Source organism: Anguilla rostrata, chromosome 2, assembly GCF_018555375.3.
Source record: "Anguilla rostrata isolate EN2019 chromosome 2, ASM1855537v3, whole genome shotgun sequence".
NCBI lineage: Eukaryota > Metazoa > Chordata > Actinopteri > Anguilliformes > Anguillidae > Anguilla > Anguilla rostrata.
In genome coordinates, this window is record NC_057934.1 from 44,842,345 (window position 1) to 44,862,144 (window position 19,800).

General features: G+C 37.9%; 1 protein-coding gene across 8 annotated transcripts in view; it reads left to right on the plus strand.

Annotated features, from left to right (window-relative positions):
• Nucleotides 1–19,800, plus strand: part of LOC135248176 (protein ELFN1-like) — a 144,924-nt gene that overhangs the window by 73,157 nt on the left and 51,967 nt on the right. For all 8 annotated transcript variants that reach the window (XM_064322497.1, XM_064322499.1, XM_064322494.1 and 5 more), the window contains one exon: nt 6,062–6,126. The gene's annotated coding sequence lies outside the window, so the exon portion shown is untranslated. The remainder of the gene's footprint in view (nt 1–6,061; nt 6,127–19,800) is intronic.

Sequence of the window (19,800 nt, forward strand, 5' to 3'; positions counted from 1 at the left end):
CAAAACTTAAGTACAGTATACAAAGAAAAACGTTTGTTTCCTAATCACAAAAAATGTTTTCGATATCAATGCGAGGGTGAAGCCTCAAAACTGGAGATGCCAGAAGACTGCTGAATTTTGGCGATTTATAGAGCGGGAGACTGAATGAGGACTATCAAATGTATTGCACTGGTGAATGCGCTATCCATCAAGACCTGTTTGATTTCCCACTGGTGCTTTACCCGCAAAATGCTCCTTTTTTTATGACAACTGGGAGACCGGCCTGATTGACGCAGTTGTCAGTGAAAGCATTGCCTTGAAAAATTAGCCCAAATGCCTAAGTCAGTCTACAGACCTGCTATCAAACTCAGGTGCGGCTTAACTTGCAAAATACACGTGCCTGCAATTCATTATACAAGTGCCTTTCAAAAGATGTGACAGTCCCAAGAGATTTGCATGTTTTAATCCAAGGTGGGCTATTCCTGTTACAACCCTGAGCAAGGCAATGAACCTGAATTATTTCAACATATATCCAGCTAATATCCAGTTAGGACAGAATGCAAAATGCAGTTATAGTTTATGTCACCCTGGGTAAGAGTATCTGTTTACCAAATAACGTGTAAAGAGAATTATCGTTTTGCATATGGTATCACCCTCTTGTCATGAGGTTACTTTATTTCTGGCAGCATTTCATGTTTCATTTTTGTGGATGTTTTTGGTGTATTTTTACAGCTGTATATTTTACAGGCTCTCTCTGTTTTTGTTTTGTGCTCAGCTTAGCACACAAACAAAGTGGTGTGAACTTTTAGTCATTATCTCCCTCGTGGTTGCTCGAGGAAATGAGTGGTGTGGCTCTTCTCTAGCTCCAGCTCTAACTGGGACATAGAGTCACTCAGATGTGAAATCAAGTTCACAGAAATATATTCTGTGCTTTTCTTGCCGTATCCCTTATGTAGTCTTGTAGAGCAAAGCTCTTCAATAAAAAAGCATGAAAAATAACAACCTGCCTTAACCTCAACCACCGAATTATAATATAGTGTAAAGTGTAGAAGAAGGAATGTACACTAGATGTTTCTTTGTTGCCCTGCCCTTAAATCAATTTTAATGAACACATATTTAATACCGAGGCATTTAGGCATCATGCTATTTTGATGAATTGCCCTCCTGAGCGGCTGACCTGTGAAACTCCACTTCTGTACACCTAGCTCTGCATTTTTCTTTGCTCTTCTCTGCGATGCCTGTGAATACTGTGGAGCCAGGGTTCAGACAGGTCGGTGTGTTCCTCGAGAGCACTGAAGATGTCTATACCAATGGATGAAACTGTCAATATACATCACATGGCCAGGAACGTGGAATTCAAGCTGCCAGAACGGCAGCAGAAGTAGCAAAACGAATTATATATCTTTCATCACTACTGTCTAATTCCATAAAACAGGCACACAGGGAGCTGTCAATCACCGGAAAATGTTCTTAAAATATCTTCGCTCATCTGCCTGTCTCTTGATATTGGAATCTCCTTTTTTTGAATATTATCCAAGAACTACACTCGCATACAAAAACCCTGCACACTCAGACATTCTCTTCATCCTTTTGCATTGCTGCCAGGAGCCCCAGGCTTTTTTCAATGCACGTTATTTTACTTTATATTTAATTCCTAAATATTTTATTAAAATCATATTTATTATTTAAGAGTTCTCAAAAAATATATCACTTGCCTGGTTTTCGTAATGTCTGACCGCTTTGCCAGACCGCCGCAGTAACACGGCAGCATCGTATCGATTTCCTGTGCCTAAATCGGCACCTGCCTCGCCAAACTATCTTCTGGTGTTTCTCAAAACTGAACACTGAAGATGTTATTTTAATGACGCTTTCTGTTCGCAAAAGCACCGTTACTGTCTTTTCAAATGAATTAAGTCGTGCTCTTTGTTATCTATCTTTTATCTATTGGTATTTTTTCCCTCCCCGCATTTCCCATTCATGGTACAACTCGGGCTGGCAAAATGAAGTGCCAAGCACAGTGAATGAAAGGAGATGGATTGTGTTATGATAGCAGAGTTGACAAAATAATTAGATTTGTCTCCCTTTGTGTTCCACTTCTTTGAAGTTTCACATACAGAGAGGTATTTACTGTAAGGGCACACAAGTTCCAAAATCACAAGTTTTGAAAAATCACCAGAAATGAAAAATGTGCTCTGTTGCGTAGGTGACATGATGATTATGTGTCGCTCCGTGCTCTCAGCCTCCTTTTCCAAGGCCTGTCATGTTCTTTTAAGTATACATAGATTCTGGAGAACAGCAGCGCTAGAATGGTTTCTGTAGGTATCCCAGCATATTAACTGCTATCACTTCTCTCAAGACTCGCAATTAGGCCTTTTGCCCAACATGTCCGTGCAGATCACTGCCCTTTTCATGCTTCTAAATGGGCACAATCAACATCAAAGACCAGCTTCAGTTTGTGCAGTGTGTCTCCCTGCCCTTTCTCCACAGACTGCCATATGGGCCATTATAAACTGTCATCTGCATGGAGACAAGCCTTATAAGAATCCAGCTGAAATTCCATACACCATCGTTTTCGTGCTTCATCACTTCAGTTTTTCTCTTAAAGCTGGGCTATGTACAGGAAGAGCATCTCATCTCAGTGGGTCAGAACACAAGAACATGTAGTTTCATATTGACTTGACCCAAATGCAATTATGTGTTGAACTGAAGAGAGCAGTCCACAAGTACAGAATAAAGGATCTCAAAGGATTCTGTGTTGAGGCCATAACATGTTCCCCAATCTCCTAAAAACACATGAGTCAGATCTGTTATCCTTGTGAAGGGAGGGCACTCAAAGTAATGAAAACGGGTGCAAATAATTAGGACAAATATAAAATGTAATTAGTATATAAGCATATAATTTCCCAATTTTTCTGTGAATACCATTGCCTGCATTTTTTATTTTATATTGCCTTATTTGCTCATCTTTATCGAGAGGTGTGCATAATCTTGGTGGGTATTGTAGTCACATTACTGTTAGGTAACACATTTTTCTGATGCTTTATGTAATATAGCTATTAAGTACAGTAAATACTGAAAGGCATGCATTATCCTTGATAGAATTATATATAGCAATAATTGCTAAGGTTAGTGTGCAGAGGAAATCATGGTAAGGGTACAGTCATGAAAAACTCCACTTTTTTATAGATTTTAGAATGAACTATGCTGCCATTAACATTCCAACCCAACAGATGGCCATAATATTGCTGTAGCAATCCACTGATAAAGCCACCAGACAGGAATGTAGGCTGCTCTGATACAATTGAAAAACTACTGTGCAGTGATCATAAGATCAGACACTCCAGTCTGTTCTGATCCAGCCAGCCTGCTGAAGTTAAAATATTCACACACAATTTTGCATGTAATGTTAATAACTTTAATTTGTAAAGTCATTTTCAAAAGTTGCAAGCAGCCAGGTCAGATTAAACTACATGAAAGCGTTTTCATTTCAAAACACACAGTAGCATCAGATAATTTATCACTTATATATGCTATTTGCTGAACTAATAATCTCTGCCCATATTTAGTTATTCCTCTCAGAGTATAACAAACCATTTATTGAGTAACTTGTTTAAATTTGAGTTCCTGTGTGTAATATGTTTTCAGCAGTTTTTGTAGTGTTATAAAAGCTATTCATCTTGTTACCTAGATGTATGTTACCTTGTTACCCAGATAACCATTATGATAATGTCAAAATACTGAGAATTTATCTTTTTAATTGAAGGACACATAACAGCTCATCGTGATCTTTAACCAAATTTTTACAATGTGTATATCTTAGTAGTGTCACAAGGCCCTGTGTACCATCCAGTCACCTGTAACAGGCTATTTTTGTGACCTCCCCATGTGTGCTGCTCTATTCCTGTCTGTCAATGAGCTTGGAACTGAACCAAAACACCCAAGTGGTAATGTGGTAACACCCACAGTGAAGACTGCTTGTTCCTGCTCATACCATTAGGGGATACACCAGTACCACCTCCCCTCCCACCACCACCACACATACAGTATGCACCATTCAGGGCAGGGACTAATTAAACAGCTGTGTGAGAGAGAAAAGAACTCATTAAAGATTGTGCATGGTCAGAACTGGCCACTCAAAGGTTTTGTGGATATATTTTAGTTTTTTTTAAAACAAGCGAATTCCCTGTGAATGTATGCCTGATTTTTGGTTTGAATGCCATTTCATTGTTAAATGTGCCCTAGAAATTCTGCATTTCCATAGCCTTATATGGAGGCTTTTCCCCTTCCTGGTTAAAGGTGGGTCAGGGCAGCTGCGGGTTACATGGTGCCAAGGACACTTCATTTCCAGTGTCTGTTCAGCACCATGAAACGGGTCATTGAACAGCTGAATTGAATCATTATGATGAATAATTAAAGAATAGCATGTGAGATTTGAAACTTTTACTCTTCTCCTGGTCGCCCCACATTCAACTTTTCACATTCACCTCTTCACAGGCTGGTTGGCAGCTGCCTAAGGCTCTATTACTATCATGTCTTTCACTAAAATGCAAATTGCATCCTTAGTTCCTTACCAGCTAATTAATGCCATTATCTATAGTCCTCTGGTTTATTAGCATTCTTGCTACATTCCAGATTTCTTACGGAAAGTTAATTGGTTCCAGGCTTGGTTCAAGTTTTTCATTTTTGAATATATATATATATATATATATATATATAGGGTTATATATATATATATATATATATATATATTTATTTATTTATTTATTTATTTATTTATTTATTTATTTTTGTGCATATGGGGGAGGGTGGTGGTGGGGTCAGATATGTTGCTGAATATCAAATGGCACTGGAGGTGACCATTACATGTGAACAAATCCATTGAAGTAAAATTAGCTTTTGTTAGGTATCTATTTGAAGCAATGCTTTTGATTTGTTTCCATATATACTGTACCTGTACACATTTTTTTAGTTAATGTAGTCCAGAATTGGGAATCAGTCATTGAGTAATTCCATAGGTATGTTGACAGTCTATCTATAGATAGGGAAAAAACTTAACTTTGGTCTTTTGTAATTTTTTTTTTTTTCTTCTTCTTTTTTTTTGTTATTAGCACAAAATCAGTGCTAGGAGTCAATCCAGTACATGAATAGGAATCTACACGACCTTAGCAATTTGGCTGTCTATTAAAGCAAATGTTACAGATCAAATAAGAAGCTAATTTTAACAAAGTGTTTATTCAGTTTATTGTTATATGGAATATAAGACCAAACACATGGCCCATTAGATATATACACTAGCTAGCTGGCTACCAAGTGGGACACTCATTCATTAAAACAGCTAGTCACCTTGTTAGTTTCGAACACATGGACCATTGACTGTTGCAGAATTGTAGACAGCTAGATGTCATATAGGCCATCATTTCCTAGATGGCCACATATTTGAGAACTTTATATATGAAATACAAGCAAGTCTGACCCATTTCATGTACATTTGTAGTTAAATATGGGTAGCAGTGCTTTGGGAATAAATTTGTTGAATTTCTGTGAAACTTGAAAGTTTAGTTGTAATTTGGTCTAATTTTCATATCAATAATTTTGAATGCAGACATTTTTTAGGAACTGTGTTTTGTACAGATGTATAGGGAGTGTATGCAAGTAACATGTCTTTTTATGCGGAAAACATTTTTGTTTAGGTATGTAGCAGGAGCTGATATGCATGATGGCAGAAATAAATATAGGCATGCAATGACACTCTTTTCAAAAATTATATTATTTGTTTGATGGTGAATTGTAGCACCCAGTGAAACCTTCAAAAGACTCCAATAAACCAGCCTCTGTCTTTCAGCCTTTGCTGTATCTTGTTCAGATATCAGTTAAAAGGGCTCCAAACACGACTGTTTCAGTGCTGACAGAAGGCAAACACGTGTTCTGCAGGGTTTGTCATGTTTTGTTGATTCCCTTAATCCTGCAGAAAAGTTCTCTGAAAAGTAAATTATAAATCAAATTAAGAAAACCACTGAAAAGAAAAGTCAAATTCTCTGTCTTTTATATTCTTCTTTTTCTCAATTTATGTTACCGGACACAGCAGATGAAGCCATGAAGACAAGACAGATGGTAGTGCCAAAAACGAATTTGACCTGAACTGCACAGGTGAGCATCCCATTGCCATGCCGCTGTAACCTTTGCCACCCAGTTTGAAATAACATTACACAGCCCCATAGTTACATCTTGAAATAGTAAATAATCTCAGACTGACAGGTTCAAGGTTGTGCAGAAAATCTGGAAAATATTAAATTAGACTGATCTAGAAGCAGTTTTTGTGTAGGCTTGTTTTCTAAGTTCTTCCACTGTTATTAATGTGCACTTTTAAAACAAGAACTGCTATGTTTATCTCAATGTTGTTAACATAGCTGGCTAGTTCTCAGGAGTAATTCAGGGTAAATTAATTGGAAAATTTACATCATGAAAGAGCTCTTGCTGCCAATGAAATGAAGGACAATGGCCAGTCCCTTTAAAAGCAGGTCATTTTATGAGAATGGAGTTATAGGAGGACACTCTTCATAACTGCAGTGCTAAATGTGAAGCCCTTTGTATAAGACCCAAACCGGCAACAGAATGACAATTAATATGTATATTTAAAAATAAATATTTCAAATTTTCTTTGAAGCTATAGTTGTCTTTCTGAACAATCGTTCTAAGGTCATCGTGCCAACCTGTGCATACAGAAATGACAGAAAACTTGTAATATACAACAACACTCCCTGTTCATTTTATGAATTTTGTCATCAGACATGATTTGTTTTCTTACTTCTTGGTGAATTTGAGGACCTACCTTGCATTTAATGGCATTATATAACAATGACATCCAAAGGGTTTTTAAAATGTTTCACAAACACATTGTAGAAAGAAAGATTCATGGAAAAAGCAATTAAGTATTGTTCCAGATGAATACATTTTCATTCAAAACAAACTTTGGTGTGAATACTTTCTAATTGAAAAAATAAAGGTCTTCGGCAGTAATAAATTTTCTTTCAGAAATAAATAACTTTATTAATACACTTTTTAATTAAACATCTACATTTGTAAATAAATTCAGTGTAAGCGCAATTTTAATTAGAAAACATGATATGTTTTTTATCGTTGGGTTTAAAAAGTGTAATGTAAAAGTGATATTATTTATTTATTCAAATTAGGACAAAGATTTACACACCTCTCCTTTAATATCAGGGCCATCAAAGCTACAAGCTACTTTTTGGCACACATACATTTTACAGAGTCAGGGTTCACCAGGAGGTGAACAAACATAAATAAATACCAAAACAGATCCTCAGCTTCAAATTGACTATTGCCAATCTGACTTATTCTATTCAACCAAAGAATACTTACTGTTGTAGTGGTTTCAGTCAAGCTCTGAACTGTGGTGAAATATATATGTGTTGTGCGATCATTTCAAAACTAATATACAAACTAATAGCATTCTTATTTCTTGAACAGTGCAGTGTTTTTGTGCCTCAAGTTAAAAAAAAAATTTCATGACCTTACAATTGTTTTGCGTTGCGGTTCTACTGCAAAGTAACATCAAAAGAATGAATGAGCACACTTGTAGAGTTGTAAAAAAGAAAAGAAAAGCGTAACCGTAGTACACATAAATGGCTCAAAGACATTTCATTGTTATAATAAATGTTCCAAACATTTATGTAATATTAATGGCTACCTCCAATCCACCCCCATCTCCATACAGGGGCGTAATATTTTGTGAACTGTATTGTATCTTACCAACCATCAGATCACTTATATTGTTGTCTTTGAGTTCTAAGGTCAATATACTATTGTTTATTATTTCATATAAAACACTTTTGGGTATAGTGTGGGTGTGCATTGTTTCTGCTGGACATTTACAGCAGTCATATTGTAATATACATGCTGCATGGCTGAAGACAAGCAGGTGTGGGCTTAGATAATACTTGCATGGGAGACCTCCTGGAAAAACTAAGTCACTGCTGCTGTCTTTTGCATGAAAAATTACACCAAGGTCCCACCTATGCCACTATGACTAGGACCACCAGTTTGTCTCCAGTATGTGTCCTGCAGGAATTTAAACTTGTATTTCAATGGTTATCCTCCAGGGGTCCCATAGGCACTCCAACAGCACAGTCAAGTGGCTAATCGTAGAATTGAGTTTCTTATTGAGAATTGAGTTTCTTATTATTCTTATTGAGTTTCTTATTATTCTTATTTATAAAAAAACATTGAGTTAATCTATTATGGGGAGAGTCAGGAAGGAAAGTGAACGTGCATGGAAGTTTAAATGCTATGAAAAACATCTTTGAGCCAGTGGTCCTCGTTCCTGGTCCTGGTGAGCCGTAGGGTCTGCTGGCTTTCGTTGTTACTCAGCAATTGAATAACACGGCAGTTGTTCAGTCAAAGCAGTTGATTTTACAGTGAACTCAGGTCACTTGGTTTCTCGGGGCTGAGTCAGTCGTTGGTCTTAAGGAATAAAGAAATAACAGTAGACTCTGTGGCTCCCCAGGACCCAAATTGAGTATAGCTGCAGTAAAAAGAGAAATGCAACCATAGCTGGGGTGTCCAATCTTATCTGGAAAGGGCTGGTGTGGGTGTACAAAGACTGTATGCTAACTTGTGCAAGTTGAATGTGATATAATTGCTCTCATTTTTAACATGTACATTTCCCACAGCTTCTAACAAAACCTATCATGCCCCTGTAAAACTCTTAAAAATACAGCAGCATGTCCACAGTAGTAAGTAATCAAATTGAATTTAACATGTCACTTGTGAACACTGTAAATCATAGTCTGTGCTTAATTAGTGGCAATTACTTTATCAACTTAGATGATTGAGGTGATGCAAATGGGATAATTGTTTGAGAAGTGGCTTGACAAAGAGGTTATTGCAACCTCTAGCTGGTGGAGGAGTGAAGTACCAAGCGAGGTAAACAAGGGGAGACAAACTGGTGGCCCTAATTATGTCAAGCACACCATAGTGAGTAGGGGTTAACACAGTGGCCTGGCATATCTACTTAATAATGACCTCAGCTTTATGGCACAAAATGGCTGCTGTGCATCACCTCGGGGGGGTGCTACACTTTACGGTGATGAGTTCTGTAAAATATTTTGTGACAACTGGTCTGGTAACCTAAAGGTCGATTCCCGGTAGGACACTGCCATTGTACCCTTGAGCAAGGTACTTAATCTGCATTGCTTCTGTATATGTCCAGCTGTATAAATGGATGCAATGTAAATGCTATGTAAAAGTTGTGTACATCGCTTTGGATACGAGCATCTGCTAAATGCCTGTAATATAATGTAATTTATGAATCATGCTATTATTATTACTACTATTATTATTAGTAGTAGTAGTAGTACTAGTAGTAGTAGTAGTAGTAGTATGTTTATTTCAGATATGCAGTACATATATAATTAGCATGTTTTTATGATCCAAACAATTCTGTAGTCTCGTATTAAAGTTAATTATATTCCCAGTCTTTATGAGAGATTGTTTTTAGTTCCGTAGTTTTCTGAAATCTTCACTATATAAATTCACAACTTTGTACTATAATGTATCAACTAAGACTGTATGTAGGCTGTATGAACTAAAATAGAAATCATAACTGATTTGTCAAAGCATATGGAGTTCAGTCCATAAGTATTTGGACAGTGACAAAATTTTGTTGTTTTGGCTCTGCATTCCAGCACATTGAAATTAAAATAAGTTTGAAGTACAGACTGTAAGCTTTAATTAATTTACATCAATATCCAGTGACCCATGTAGGAATTACAGACCTTTTTATACATAGTCCTCCCATTTTATGGGACTAAAAGTAATAAATACAGTATATTCATTAACAAAAAAATAAAGTTGTCATATTTAGTACCCATTGACATCACCAGGCGCTGGGTATCTTCCCTGGTGAGGCTCTGCCAGGCATGTACTGCAGCCACCTTCTGTTCCTGTTTTTTGGGGGGATTTTTACCTCCAGTCATCTTTTCAGCAAGTGAAAAGCCTATTCAACTATTTTATAGGTCAGGTGATTGATTTGGCCGGTCAAGAACATTCCACTTTTTGTCTCTGCAAAACTCCTTGGTTGCTTTAGCAGTGTGTATGGGGTCATCGTCCTGCTGCAAGGTGAGCGGCACCAATAAGAAACAATCCATCTTGCCACTGACGTCAGCAGTCACAGCATCAATAAAGACATCGATAAAAATAAGTGAGCCAGTTCCAGTGGCAGCCATACATGGCAAAGCCATGACACCACCACGTTTCAAAGATGACAGGGCTGATTTGGATCATAATATAAGTTCCTCCACACTTTTCTCTTTCAATCACTTTGGTACAGGTTAATGCTCATCCAATCTGTCCATCAGAGTTTGTTCCAGAACTACTTTTTTTAGCAAACTCTAACCTGGCTGTCCTGTTCTTGAGGCTTTCCAGTGATTTGCATCTTGCAGTGAATCATCTGTGGTTATGCTGGTGTCTTCTCTTTATTTTGGTCTTTGACACATTTACGCCTACATCCTAGATGGTGTAATTTAGTGGTTTTCTGTGGTCTACCGGGTTGTTTGCCATTGCTGAGCACCCTAGTGTGTTCTTGCTTCTTCAGACTGTATTATGTTTCTGATTCTTCCACCCCACCCCATGATTTCCTGATTTACTGAAACTGACATGTCTTTGGTCCTCATGTTGAGAGACAACAGAAACAGACTCAAAATGCAAATTCTGCACTTAGAATCAACTCTAGACCTTTAGTTAATTTACTTGAGCATGATCTAATGGTGCAACAACACACAGTTGGCAAAGAAACAGCTGAATAGCTAATTGTCCAATTACTTTTGGTCCTCCAAAATGGGGGGCCATATATAAAAGGGCTGCAGTTTCAACATGATTTATCCTATGCAGTATATGGATATAAGTACCCTTAAATTAAAGCTGGCAGTCTGCACTTTAACATTTCATATCCAATGTGCTGGAGTACAGAGCCAAAAAATATAAAATACTTATGGGCTGCACTGTATATGCTTGATTAATATGCCCCCTGGATTCAACTTCCTATGCTTGGCATTAAACTATTAGGTAGGGCCGGTGACTATTATTTTTAGAAGTTAAAAGGGACAGTGTGGCAAACAAGCCTGCCACAGGCCACCGAAGTAGCTTTCCACAGGACCCTCCAGCACAGAGACACAGGGAGATGATGTTCAATCAGTCCACGTTTATTTTTAAGGGTGGCAAGATGTTACAGCCAAAGTGAGCAGATGTAAAACAGTCATGACAGAGGCTCTCTCTGTGTGAGTGGGGATGGCAGATTTAACCTGTGCGCACTGATTACCTCACTACGCACAGGTGCAGCCACTCCTGTTCCCGGGTCCAATTAGCCTGGCCAATTATCTAATTCTTAACCAATTATCCAATTGGCCAGGTCTAATTAGCTTGACCCAGGGCAGGTGTGGCTGCTTAAACCAGCCATCCCCACACCACAGACAGTTCACCCAAAAATTAAATTAAGGTATATTTCTACTTAAACAGAGTACCATCTATCCATCCAGATAGTTTCACTGAGATTTTATGAGTTTTCTAGATATCCACTGCAGCTCACCCTGATACAATGGACCTCAAGGGAACATATTTTTGTAGCACTCAAAATGCCAAAAATGTATAACCAAGAAACTCAAGAGCAATGTCTCTTTCCAACTATAATGCCACTTTTACTCACAAACATCCACACAGCTTAATATGTGCATGGAACTATCTGTTTGGATATATAGTACTCTGTGTAAGTAGAAACATTCATTTGAACCTTAATTGAACTGCCCCTTTAAACCTGCAACCAAGAAAACGTACTGTATAGATTAAGCTACATGTATTAGTTTTAAGTGTTCTGCATGAGACATTCTTTCTCACTAATAACTGTTTTAGAGGTGGACATGGATTCCTGTTTAAACAGTCATGAATTTATACTTGATTTTTACTGTTTCCAAATCGAAACTAACATCTGAATTTGGGTCATTTTTATTTTTTCAGTGTGAGCTATGCCTGAATGAGCACTATACAAGTTCTTTTGAAATTATTCCAGTTCTGATGTAATTTAAAATTAAGTCTGCTTTGTTTCAGGCCAGGAAAATTCAATAAAAATTTGAATTAATTTACAAATGAATTTAAATTTGGTTGGTTAGTCCACTTGTCTTATGTTAGTCGTTTTCTGAAACTCTGTTCACTCTGCACTGTTTCACCTGCATCAGGCATGATTTACAATGATGATCAAATGTGTTAGTACTGGTATGGTGGAAAATATAGGCACCATACACTCTTAGCTGTAGATGCTTTTTTTTCTTAGGTATTCACCAGTTAACTGCAGTTGCAATTGCTCCAATTTAACATCTCTTCTAAATGAAACTAGGTGTGAAAGGAGCCTTTTTAAAAGCTCTGTTCTTAATATACATAATTCTCCAAATGAAATATTATTTATATAATCTATCAACCAATGGAAGTTTTGGTATTTTCTGTCTATGTACAGGTATGTGCTTTAAATTATGCATATCTCTGTTGTAATATTATTTAATTTCTCAGAACAAAATGTTAATGCGTTCTTTATATTTAAATTGTTTGCATGTTAACAAATTGTAGCGATCTGCGAGTGGGGCTGCCTAACTGATCTGCTACAGGTGAATTCACCACCTGGCCATTTCTCACCTCCATCGCTCTCCGCAATTTAAATGAAATGGACGGTGTTTTTTACCTAAATCCACTGAACTATATCATGTCTGTTTGGGAGAATTTTCCATTGCCATAGGTTCCTTCCAACTTAAAGGAGTATGCCAGTAGATATTTAAGATATAGCAAAGATTGAAATTAACTTAAAATTTATACCTGCAAACAGTTCACAAAAGTATTGGGAAAATGAAGATCTGAAGACATCTGACTAATCAGATATTGCATACAGTGTATAGCTGTCCAGTGGCAAGTGTGGACACCTTCGGAAACAATTTAGGCCCAAAATCTGTCATGTGATGTGCGCCAGGTTGCTGATGCTGTCTTGTGGGATTCTGTCCCATTCCTCTTGTTGAGCCCATAGAAGCTTGTGTCTGTTCACTGAACTTTGAACATTTGATGCTGTACATCCTCCCAGCTAATCCCACACATATTCTGTAGGTCTCAGGACTGACAAGTGGAGCATCTATGGCATAAATATCACATTCTCTTCCTGAAAGAAAGCTGCTGTTCTTTGAGCGGCATGTGGAGATGCATTTGTCTGGCCGAAATGTTGTCACAATGAGTCCTTAGGGAGGCAAGTGAGCTTCCCAGGACTTTCTGTCCACTGTGGCTACACAATCTCAGCCACTGTGTCACATTTCTATCTCCCTTTGGGCAGCCCTGTTGTACACCTGTCATTTTACATGTCTGCATCCTATGGCTATTCATCAGGACCATCTAAAACAGACCCTCTTTCATTGCCAGAGATGGCTTGGCTCTATTACGTGTGAGTTAGCGCAAAGTGTTGTTTGAGTGCGTCTATTTTGTGACTTTGGGCCTATTAGATCATAGCTCATCATTGATAGATGGCATTTGGCTGTAGCGTCTCTGTCCAAATACTAACAGTTCACAGCATAAATTGCGAACATTTTATTGTAGATAGTCATCAGACCTAATTATTGTGCTACTAAATCAAGGAGCAGCGGTCATGTGACAGGTGATTTAGAAATATTTTTTCCCATACTTAAGTTGTTAAATAGCCTGTCAGTGTTGTTTTTTTAATGTCTTGTTTAGTACTGCATCTGCAGCAAGCCTGGTTTATCAGTGTGTTTTGAATATTTAAAAAGCTGTCAGCATGCAGTTTGTAGAACAAGAAAAGAAGGTGTGTTCGGTTGTCCTGTACTGTAGATATCACGACTGACAAGCAGAGATCCTGCCAGGTAGAATTAACTTTCTGTCCCTTGCCTGAAGGGTTTCTGTTGCCATGTATGTATTGTGTATCAAATATAAAAATGCATGTGCATATACTTGACTGCACTGAGTGATGCAACAATGAAGCCACAAGGTCTGGATGCTGATGTGGCTCGACCTATGGCAAATACTTATGCAGGATGGAGCATCAGAGAATGACAAATTGATTGAATACCATTTCAACTAGGATTAAGACACAAAGTTATTAGTTCTCCAGACTGCTTCAGCCCTGTCCCTCTCCTGGTTCAAGCCCATGCCTGGAGGCCTAGATACATCACCCCGCCCCCCTGAACTGCATATTAATACTTTTTTTTCACATGGACTGTCTATTTTACAACCTAGTTTAATACCTCAGTCCAACCATTTGATTATGTGCTCTGATACATTTCTGATTACATTTCTGTTGCCATTCAATCTATCTTTAGTATTACACGAGGCTGGCCAGTGGAGGACGGGTCCCCTTATATAGCTGGGTTCCTCCCATGATTTATTCCCAATGGGGAGTTTTTTTATCTCCACCATTTGAGTGCTTTTTTTATTTTTCCTTAATTTAATTTTTGACCTCACTTGCTTGCTTCTTGGGGGTTTAGGGCTGGTTTATGTCCAATTTTCCTTTCTGCTTCCTCTATAAAGTGTCTTTGTGACAGTGTCTAAAAGAAAAGTGCTATACAAATAAAACTGAGTTGAATTGATGAATTGAATTGAAGCTTCATATGAAGTCATTTCTCTTGAGAGGAAGCAGTATAACTGTTTGCTTTGTTAGAATTGAATATTTGGGGCTGAATGCTCAATTTGTATAAAATGCAGTTGTAAACATTATAATCTATGTATAGAGTAAACATGAACTATGGGAGCAAGTAAAATGGGATTGCAGACACAAAAAAAAAATTATATCCAACCAAATTTTCTTAAAATATTCTTCCAGAGGACATCTTTAAAAAGAAAGCTATTTGTCTGGAAAAGTGCATATATACTGTATATATATATATATATATATATATATATATATATATAGTATATTAGGGGTGGAGGGAGGTGCCACTATTTGTATTTGTATCTGTATTTGTTCAACCAACAAAATTTTTCTATATTTGTATTCAGATAATAACGGAAGTGGGTGTGGCGTAAACCAGAAATGTGTGTCACGTTTCAAACATGCAAAATGTTTTTTATTAATCAAAACATAGTTTCTCTGAACTACATAGTAAGAACTGCATGAACCCCACCACCACCCCTACCTGAGGGACACTGTCAATAATAAACTGAAAAAAAATGAATAGTCAGAATGCAATTTATTTACCCTGTACTGCAAAAATGTCACTTAACTTGTTTGCAGGAAGCTAGCTGTCACCAGTAAGAGATGCATTTTTTGCCGCTAGTTCTCCTGTGGGGTACTCCTGTACTGTGTGGCCAATACTGTGCGGAATGGTCTCTGTTTTGTTGATGAGTGCTAAAACTTCACTGTGCAAATGGTACTATGGCAACCCAAGAGACACAATTTCCCATTCTAAACTAGGGAGAAAAGTGGGGAAATCTGATACTATTAGTTGAGAAGGGTGAATGAATGCAATGAAATGTTCAAGTTGCTAGTTGATGGGTTTGTGTGTGTATGTGTGTGTGTGTGTGTGTGTGTGCGTGTTTTCACTCATTATAATTTAAAATTTATTGAAACCTCTGGTTTAGTCTTTTGGAAAATATTGGAGCAGCTAGGTGTATTTCACCTGCTCAAACTTCCAACATGAGAAATGAGAACTTTCACATTAAATGACTACAAATATATGATACAGACATGTCAGATGCATGCATGCACATGCGCACATACATGCACACACACGTACACACACACACACACACACACATCTTCATGCACACACACACCCACACGCATGTGCGCACACAGACATGTGTACACATTCACACGTATCTGCAGTATGTGCACCCAGTCACTCCAGAGTGAGGATTCCTCTTTTGTGGGCAACGGCTTAGGACAGCGCCCCTGACTGCTCCCTGTAAACGTATTCTGTGAGCATCCATGCGCCATCGCAGCAGCGCACCACAGGGACCATAAATCTCCCGCTGCACAAGTGGGTCAGGGAGCTCGGAACCTGGCTGAGCAGTATCAATATGAAATCAGGGAAGAGCTGGATGATTGGCAGGCCAGCAGGTGGAGGGCGGGTGGTGAGGGGGAGGGTGGGAGGGGGGGGGCAAAGGGGGGAAGGCCCACTGTGATCTGTTTCCAAGGGGAGAAGCTCCATCTCAAATGAAGAGGGAACGTTTAGAATAAGTGCCACCCGTTGCTGCTTTAGCACCCCATCTGCACGCCAGCTGTAGGTAAGTCTTTGCAGGCTCTCAGTCCTGAGTATGATGATGAGTACGCATTCATATTCTCTGTTGTGATGATTAGCGATTCTCTTTTTCTGACACCAGTGCGTCTGTTTCAGGTGTCTGAAAATAGCTCTCACTTACCATAAGGGCATACTTAAACTACTGTCACTCATACAGTACAACATTGCAGATATTTTAATGATAATTTAGCAACAATGAAAAATGAATGGCACAAAATGAATACCCACACAGTGAATATTATCACACCATCAATGTGGATGCTTCAGTTCAAGTCCTTGCAAAACTATAACTATATTTACTTTTTAACTAAAAACTTTATTTTATGCATGAATCGCTGGTCATTGTCAATTATAATGTGGTATGAATGTTTCTGCTAGCCTTCCTGACCACCTTAAGACAGACATTGCTGAAATCAAGGGTAAAAACAATATTTTAGGTCTTTTTAATGAGCATTTTATCTCTGCTGGATCTGTTTTTGATCATTCTAAGGCATAGAATGATCACACTCCTGTGGGACGCTCTGTGGTGAACCCTGTGGCAAGCTTTTCTGTAAACCCTTTCCACTTTGAGACTGTCACTGTTGCTGAAGTATGTAAAGCCTTGAATGATATACGGTACAGGCCAAAAGTTTTGGGCCACCTGTGGTTTAAAAAAAAAAAAACCTCTGGTAGAGAAGAATTCAGTTAATATACATGCATGAATTGAATAAGAAACCAAAGTATAAACTTTCTTTTTCAATTTATACCTACAATAACACCTATTTATACCTACAATAACACTAAAAGAGTTTTACTTAAAAATAATCTTAGGCACGACTTTCCTCAAAATAGCCTCCTTTGGCTTTAATTACAATTAATTAGAAATAATTGGAAATCTGTCCAATTATTTTGCAAATGGGGGGTGGGGGGCCGGTGGAGGGGGCGTTAAATTGACTAAAAGCAACATCACATGTGCATCTGCCTTTTTCCAGTCTTTTTGGTCTAGTTGTGATGATGCTTGGTTCACTGGAGTCATTTATTCTGTTAACAGCACATAGAGCTTTTTCACAGATACACATCCTTTTAGACTAGCAGATCATAGTTGCCTTTGACAGTAGTCAGGGGAACTGGTTCCTCTCCAGTTGCATTGAGTTCTTCCCGTTTTGGTGCAGTTTTACAGCAGTTTCGTTTTCTAGACAACAATATATTTGTCTTCTGCCCCTTACTCTTCCCATTCTTCTCCTGTTAATAGTACTGCCTATTAGGTGGAACCTTCTTTTACTGAACACCACATCTGGAAATCTTAAGCTTCTTTGCAATTTTTCACTGGGAATAATCTTCTTGCCACAATATGTTTACTTGGCCCCACACATCTATGCCTAACTCCTTCGTTGCCATATTTCTTGAATATGTGTTGTCTGTTTTACTTGCACTATACGCTAAAGGTTTTAGGCTACCTGGTGTTTTGAAAAAGGTCGGTAAGATTTCATTCAATTTAATTACCCCTACACAGTATCTTCGAAAAGTAGTTGGCCTTGATTCTATCACAAATTATCCATGACAAGGGAAAACATGAAACAGTGGAAATATTGAAAAATGCTTAGGCTATGAAACTTACTCCTTAATTGCATCAACATCTTGGGGAAGTTATTGTTTGGTCTTCCATTAATTAAGTGCTGAAATTGAATATCTACCATTATCCAATACTACAGCAAGGTGTGCAAAAAATAGCACCAGAAGAGTTCACTAATGGTAGATATGCCTCTAAAGCCAGTTTGACCTAAGCCTGATTTTCTCTACCTGTAGGACCCTTTTACACTACACTATTTGGTTGATTGGACCCACTTGACCTAATCATGTGCAATATCTACCTATTCCAGCAGCTCTGTTTCTACTTTTTTATTACCTCCCGTATCATTTCTTATTCTTATATTGTTTCACTAGCTTTTCTCTTCACACACACACAGATGCTCCCAGGCTAATGTTTAAGCATTTCATTGCCAGCTAACAACTGCCAATGTGCTGTGCATTTGACAAATTGCCTAAACTTTTATTAGATTTTAATCACATGGCTATCTACAGCTAATAGACTAGTTACATTATCTGATGTTATTTATGGGCAAAATAGCCTATATCTTATCTTGTACAAGCAAATGTACGAGTGGCTATATTGAAATAAATTTTAAAAAATTCCCAACAACACCTTCAACCACATACAGAAGAAGCTTTGTAACTTGTAGCTAAAGTTTCCCCTATCAGCTATAATGCTGCTGACAGTGCGAGAGCTATATATCGGAGGAAGTCGTACACAGCAGCTAGTTCTATGCAGGGATTGTTGGACTGCAGTGTCAATCATAAATGTGTGGTCAATTGGCTACTTTGATCAGTCTACTTTGATTAGATATTGTTATTGGCAGATGTCCAAAAATGTCCAATGGGGAGAATTATTGATTGTGGGACAGGTGCATTTGTGATGATGAAATTGACAGGGAAAGAATGCTAAATAACCCAAGTTTGGGGTTTTGTGTGGACATGTCAAGTTGTGTCTGAATTCATTGTGTTTACTTGAGGCTAGAAGGTACAGAAATGAATGTCCTTAAGGGCTGAGAGTTTGTGGTCATTGTGGTTATTTCTGTAGGAAACCCTGAAAAGGGCCAAACTCTCTGTGCTGTATAGGTATGTTCCACCAAGCCATAACTGCCACAAAACCACGAATGAGTGCAAACCAAGAAGGCTGCAGGGCTGATTACCAATCCATATGAGAATCAGTTTTACATTGTTATCTGTGTAAAATCATATCTGTGCTTTTCCACATATAGAACCGACTGAAGAATAGACAGAAACACAATGAGCCCAATGCATTTAAACATTTTTACAGTTCAGTAATAAAGACAATCATGGAAATAATTTTACATATATACATTTTTGTAAAGTTATAAGCAAGAGCCTACATTTTGGGTTGGTATTTAGATTATCAGATGTATCTAGGTCATTGCTCACATTGCAAGATGTCCACATATGCAGGCAAAAAAAGGATCAGAGGAAACAGCTCATCAATCTAATTAGTAATTACCTCCGTTTCGGTTGTGGCCACACGCATGTGTTCATTTTTCTATTTTCTAATGCCTCTTTGTGGCTTCGGGAGGAAAAGATAAAATGAAGTGTATTGCATCCTAATTGAATTATTACTACAACGCCACATAACATTTGTTTATTGATTCTATTTTGGACTGTTCATGAGAGGTACTAAAATAAGAAAGTCTTGCTGTTAAACAAATGGTCTTGCTGTTAAACAAATAGTAAAGTTAGAATGGGTTTATGATCATGGGGCTTCATGAAATGTTACACTTTTTTGGAGAATGGATGATCAGTCTCTGCATTCTGCTGTGGTGCTGTCCAGTGCAAATCTTTTCGGATTCAAGGCATCTGTTGTCAATCATTGACAGCTACTTCAAACATGACTGATGCACACGCTTCCCAAGATTCACATCTGTACTTAATGATTTGGTGTGGTCCTTAACAATAATATAATAACAGTCTGATTGGT